The following is a 7,264-nucleotide window of genomic DNA, read 5'->3' as shown; positions in this document are numbered from 1 at the left end:
TGTCCTGCGTATCAGGATGAAGTGATAATTGTTAATGAAAATTCTGAACTGACGCAAAAAACATGCGTTATCGCTCCTTGTCAAAACAATAATCCTATTCCTTGGCAAGCAGATAATAATGGAGATGAATTATCATTCACAAAAATATTTCAAGGCGAAATTTTTGATCCAAACAAAAAGTTCAGAAGTTATGGTCAACGAGCGAAATTTTTGGCAAGGAATCGGGATCGGAGATCAGCCAGCCAACACGGATCTTATTTATGGCGAAACGTAAACTTCAAGAAAGAGTCATGGCATCGATTAGTATATGCCTACGGAAACTGCCACAACAGAACGCGATAACCGCGAGTCAAGTTAAGAGTAAAAAATATATCAGTGATATGATCCAGCGCGATGAAGGCTACTCTTTCCTGAAAAATGTGCGACCATCTCCTGCTTTCTGGGAGGCAAAAAAGAAAAATCTTCGCGCAATGATTCGACACCTGGGTACACCTACACTATTCATTACTTTCTCTGCATCCGAAACGAATTGTCCGGAGCTGATCCAGTTTCTTTATCAGCTGAAACGTAATGACAAAAAAATAACACTGCAGCAAGCAGCATTACTCGATGAAGCTGTCAAACAAGAACTAGTGAGAGATGATCCAGTTTCTGTCGTTCGTTATTTGGAAAATAAATTTGCAGAGACCCTGAAATTACTGAGAGATCCCAATGGTACTTTGAAGAATCATCATGTGGTCGACTACTTTATCCGACGAGAGTTCCAGGGTAGAGGTACGGCTCACATCCACGGCCTTGGATGGTGCAATGAGGCACCGAAATATGATCCAGACGATAAGGATTCTGAGACTAGAATCACAGACTTCATTGATGCAAATATATCTTGTGAATGGAATCCTCAAAATCCCTTCGTGAGTTTTCAAAAGCATAAACATACAGCGACTTGTCATAAAGGCAGGAAAAATATGAAAAAATGCAGATTCAATTATCCTCAATTTGTAATGAGGTCAACTCAAATTTTGAAACCATTAAGTCAGAGTGAGAAGAACATTTGTGTAAAGAAAAATCTAGAGAAGATTCAAGAATTGATGAATACTTATGCAAAAAGCAATTTGCTGGTTCCTTTTGATCAAACTTTAGAGGAATTGAACATGAATGAAGAAGACTACATCAATGCAGTACGATCGACGTTGGATAGAGATAAACTTTTCATTAAACGACGATCGTGCGATGTCACAATAAATAACTATAACCCAACGATTTTGAATCTATTGGAAGCTAACATGGATATTCAATTCGTTCTCGTTCCATATGCCTGTGCCCAATACATAATCAATTACGTATCCAAAATTGACGTAGGATTATCCAGATTATTACGAGAAGCAGCCTATGAATTCGAGAATAATAATCGACCATTGAGAGAAAAACTAAGAAAGTATGGAAATATATTCATCAATGGCAATGTAATATCCGCACAGGAAGCAGCGTATCATGTATTGGAATTGCCTCTGTGTGATTCAAGTCGAGAAGTCATTTTCATAAATACTTCTCCCAAAGATGAGCGGGTACGAATGTTGAAATCGAATAAACAGCTTGATTCGTTGGAAGGAAATTCAACAAACATTTTTACGGAAAATATCATAGATAAATATCAGCGGAGGGCATCAGCAATGGAAAATATTTGCTTGGCTGATTTTGCAGCATGTCATACAATCAAAACTATGGTAAATACAGAACAAGAAGACGATGGAGAGAACCATGATAATGACAACGATAGTATCAATAACGAAGACACCTACGATGAAGATGATAACCATGGAACCGATAGGAAGGGGCCCACCCATAACACATGTGGATCTGCTCATACGACTGAAGAAGTGAGGAGAAGAAAAATGAGAATCCTTAGATACGTTCGCTATATCGCACAAAAAGATGAACATAATTTTTACCGGGAACAAGTTCTATTATTTTATCCCTGGAGGAATGAAGCCACTGATATTGAAAATGCTGATTGTAAGCTATTATATCATGAAAATTTTATAATAATTGAAAACAATCGAATGAAGTATTCGATTATCGCAGACGAACTTATAGATGAGGCTATCAAAGAAGCAATGGGAGACAATCAACGAAAACATGATGAAGAGGTCGATAAATTCAAGAAACGTAAACTGCAAAAAGGTCAAGAGGTTGATATTTTCGAACAAGCAGGTATCGAAGATATCACAATGAAAAACAGGATACGATTCACTAAACCACAAATGATATCACAACACGAAACTTTCGAGATAATTGATAATTTGAATGATTTGCAACGGGAAATTGTAATGCATATTTTGAAATGTTTCAAAACTACTAACCTTCCATTGAGGATTTTCATAAGTGGTTCGGCAGGTGTGGGCAAAACAAGAGTTATCAATTGTGTCTACCAATTACTATCTTCATATTTTGAGTCAATGCCCGGCCAAAAAAGTGATCTACCTTATATATTACTATGTGCGCCGAGTGGGAAAGCAGCCCACTTGATAGGGGGGGTGACACTGCATACGGCCTTCGCACTACCAGTGACAGAATTTGGAGGACAGATGCCTGAATTATCATCCGATGTAGCGAACTCCATCCGGTGTAAATTAGTTCAATTGAGATTATTGATTATAGATGAAGTGTCCATGGTAGGATCGAACATGCTTGCGCGTGTCGATACTCGATTACGACAAATCATGGGAAGAAATTGTAGTTTTGGAGGAATCTCAGTTATTTTGATCGGAGACTTACACCAACTGCCACCTGTTAAAGACAGAGCGATATATCATCCTCCCAGTTGGGGAGCTCTGAATGCGTTATCAAGTGCTATATTATGGGAAGAATTCGAATACTTTGAGTTAACGGAAGTGATGAGACAAAAAGATGATAAAATCTTTGTCGAGGCATTGAATAATTTATCATTAGGAGTGATGACGCAAGAGAACATAGATTTGATTCGGAGCAGAGAGGTAGGAAAAAATGACGTTCCAGGAAGTGCCATGAGACTTTATTACGACAATGAGAGTGTAGAAAAATACAATAAATTGAAAATCAAACAGCAACCTGGAGAACTTTATAAGGCCATCGCCAAAGATGATTTCCTGGGTAAGGCATCCCAAAGTTTCAAGAACAGAACCCTAAAATCTCTCAGAAGTGGAGACAACAATAACAAAAAATTGAAAATATTGAAGTACAGTCTCACATTGAAACTTGGTATCAAGTATATGATTACATCAAATATCGATGTTTCGGATGGAATTGTCAACGGAGCTTGTGGAATACTTGAAAAAGTCACCTTTACTAGTGAACAGAAAATAGATAAGCTATGGATCAATTTTGGGAATGAAAAAGTTGGTGCTCACCAGAGGCGACCCTTTCTCAACTACATGAGGGAGAATAAAATTCATCAACACTTGACACCGATCCAGAAAATAACTCTCAATATTTCTAGCAATAAGGGTGGTACATACCAAGTGGTCAGAACACAATTTCCGTTAGCACCTGCAGAAGCAATGACCATTCATAAAAGTCAAGGACAGACGTATAATGAAGTGTGCATCAACCTCACAGCTAATTCTGTTCCATTAACTCGATCGCTTCTTTATGTAGCCTTAAGTAGAGTTTGTAATTTGAAAAATCTCTATATTTTGGGAACATTTCATGCACCACCAAAACCATCCAAAAACGATCGGCTGACACAAGAATATGACAAACTCAATCAAAGACGGTTGAAATTATCATATATAAATAAATTTGATACGAATGGCTTGAAAATTATTTATCAGAATGTACGATCATTCAAAAAGAATGCTAAGCATCTCCGATGTGACAGATGGTATAAACAAGCAGATTGTCTCATCTTGTCTGAATCATTCACCAAATTGGACGATGAAATCGTATTCGAGAATTACAGTTTAATATTTAAAACTGATTCCTCCATCAAATTCCAAGCTAGAGGTGTATTAGTGTTCATCAAAAGTGATGCGAACATCGCGTATTCAATAACGAAGCATATCAAATTAGGAGAGAATGAAAAATCACACCTAGATTTGATACTTCTCAAATGTAATGATGTAGAAATACTAACTGGATACAAATCACCATCGTTCCCAAATTCTACATTTTTGCAAATTTTAGAGAGTTTCCTGAGAGTAACCAGCTCTAATGCACAGCGAATATTAATAGGGGATTTCAATAATGATTCGTTTAACCCGAACGCAGGTTTAGAGATGTTCTTAAAAAAATATAATTTTGAACGCGGGCTACTGCCGCAAATATCAACGACTGATTTCAATACACAAATAGATGTTATATTCATCAGCGGAATTGATAACTATCTATCTGGAGCGTATGAAACATATTTTTCAGACCATAAGCCAATTTTTATCGCATTGGACAATGCGAATAACCACGGCAAAGAACGCGATATTAATTCGATACATACAGAGAAGGAAGAAATGGATTGGGACAATGTATCTAATTTGAATCGCGTCATAGGAAATCGGGATAAACCCGTGATAATTTCGGATGTCATCCTTCAAGGAAAAAAAAAGTTGAAATTGAGTATTGATTGCGATAACCACGACAATGGTTGCGAAGGCACAAACAAAGGGAAATGCGTCAATGGGAATGAAATAGATGAATCGATATTCACTTCAGATGTGATAATTTCAACGCGGAAGGAAAAAAAATCACACATCAATAGCGATCACGTAGGTGAAAGAATGATGAGTAATATGAAAATACTAATCAACGGTAACCTTCTAGATATCATTCAACGAGAAGATATATTATTCAAGCCAAGGAATACTTGTGGTCTTGATACTTTGGTACAAATTCTAGCTTCAGCATATGAAACTAATGCGTACGTCAGGAATTGGATAAATTCTTCAGAACGAAAAATATTGAAGTTTATCAAAGAAGTCTCTGAAAATGTTAACGACGATGATAATTGTATCAATGAAATGAGATTAGATATTTTCCTAGAACATTATCACTATTTCCTCAACAGGGAAATGTCATGGGGAAATAACATCGTACTCGATGGTTGTAAGAATATAATCAGTTTGACGAATCAAATATTCGAAGGTGAAAAAAGTTATTCGATACATTTGAATTGTCCTACATGTTCTGATATAATTCTGAATGAACTAATGGTTGTACCAGACATGGCCACACTGTTTGAATATGGTTACGATGATTTTGGAACCGTTCTGACTACTACGATCGAAAAGATTGAACAAACAACAGGAACTTGCCCGGAAAATCACATTAATGTGGATCAATTCGCCACCTTTTATGAATGTCTCTTCTTGGAATGCCCTTCAGATCATAATCTCGAGGTACCTCTAAATAATCTTCCAAAAATATTGAATACCAAAAATGGGAGCTTTAAACTTGCAGGAGTGGCGAATTTCATCAATCCTAGTATTATTGATAATGCGTCCATTGGTCATTATAATGCCGATATTTTCAAGAATGAAGAATGGATGAAAATTGATGATCTATCACCTACACGAATTTTAAGAATTGATGACGGCGGAGAGAAAATTTGTCCTCATTTATGTATATACATAAAAGTAAATTGAAGAAATCAACGTACGATCGGCCACACGACCGAGCACATCGGCATTCAAACGACCAACCAGGGACCTTCACTTCCCCGACACTTGTTGACAGTTACAAGCGACATTTTCAAGGGGGTATACCCTGACGGGGCAACCCGAGAGGAAAGCTAGAGGGAACCGAGACTCGGTTTTGACACAAAACCGAGTGGAAGTCTTGGTTTTCCCTAGAAGTCAGGATGTAGTCTACCTCTAGGTCATCTCCAGGTTCTCTCTCATTTTTTTGGAATGAACCCTCGAAGCTATTCAATACCTCTAGCCACAGGTCTAGTGTCTCTCTAGGTTTTGGAGATTGGGACTGGAGGCTATTCAATACCTCTAGCCTCAGGGTCTAGGGTACCTCTAGGTTTTGGGGACGAGGACTAGCGGCTATTCAAGACCTCTAGCCACAGGTCTAGTGCCTCTCTAGGTTTTGGGGACGGGGACTAGAGGCCATTTAATACCTCTAGCTGCAGGGCTAGAGTATCTCGAGGTTTTGGGGACGGAGACTAGAGGCTGTTCGATACCTCGAACAACAGGTCTAGGGTATCTCTAGGTTTTGGGGATAGGGACTAGAGGTGGTTGGGAGCTAGCGGGTTATGTCCTCAAAACCTAGAGATACCCTAGACTTGTGGCCAGAGTTATCAAATAACCCCTAGCGTCCGTCCCCAAAACCTAGAGATCACCCTACACATGTGGCTAGAGTTATCAAATAGCCTCTAGGTTTCATTCCGAAACCGATAGAGAACCGAGAGAAAATCTAGGGGTAGGCTAGATTCTAACTTCTAGTGGAAACTGAGACTTTCTCTCGGTTTTGCGCCAAAACCGAGTATTGGTTCCCTTTAGGTTACCTTTCGGGTTTATCAGTCAGGGTAACCCCTGGAAAGTGTCGCTTGTGACCGTCAATAAGTGTCAGAGAAGTGAGGTTCAAAGATTGCTCGTTCGGGTACCAACGTGGTTAGGTGCAGTGATCCCAGAAGCAGACAACCTGCAGCCGGAGAAGTCTAGTGTCATTCAAATCCCCACTCCAGAAACCTAGAGTAAAACTAGACTTTTCGCTTGAGGCATGAAATAGCCTCTAGTCTCTATCCCAAAAACTGAGTGATACCCTGGACATGTGGCTAGAGATATTGAATAGCCTCTAGTCCCGGCCTCAAAATCTAGAGAGACACTAGACCCATGGCTCGAGGTCTCAAATGGCCTCTAGTCCACGTCTCAAAAACCTAGAGAGGCACTAGGCCTCTAGCTAGAGATCGAAAATAGCCTTAGGTCTTATTCCAAAACTCTAGAGATAACCTAGATCTCTGGCTAGAGGTATTGAATGGCCTCTAGTCCTCGTTGCCAAAACTTAGAGAGGCACTAGAGTTGTGGCTAGAGGTATTAAGGAGCCTCTCGTCCCCATCCCCAGAACCTATAGAGCCTCTAGACCTGTTGTTCGAGGGATTGAACAGCCTCTACTCTCCGTCCCCATAACCTCGAGATACTCTAGCCCTGCAGCTAGAGGTATTAAATGGCCACTAGTCCCCGTCCCCAAAACCTAGAGGTACCCTAGACCTGAGGCTAGAGGTCTCAAATAGTCTCTAGGTCCTATCCCAAAAACCTAGAGGTACCCTAGACCTGTGGCTAGAGGTATTAAA

This window comes from Diachasma alloeum, unplaced genomic scaffold (assembly GCF_001412515.2).
Source record: "Diachasma alloeum isolate Michigan unplaced genomic scaffold, Dall2.0 Dall_scaffold_00446, whole genome shotgun sequence".
NCBI lineage: Eukaryota > Metazoa > Arthropoda > Insecta > Hymenoptera > Braconidae > Diachasma > Diachasma alloeum.
This window is presented reverse-complemented; position numbering follows the sequence as displayed.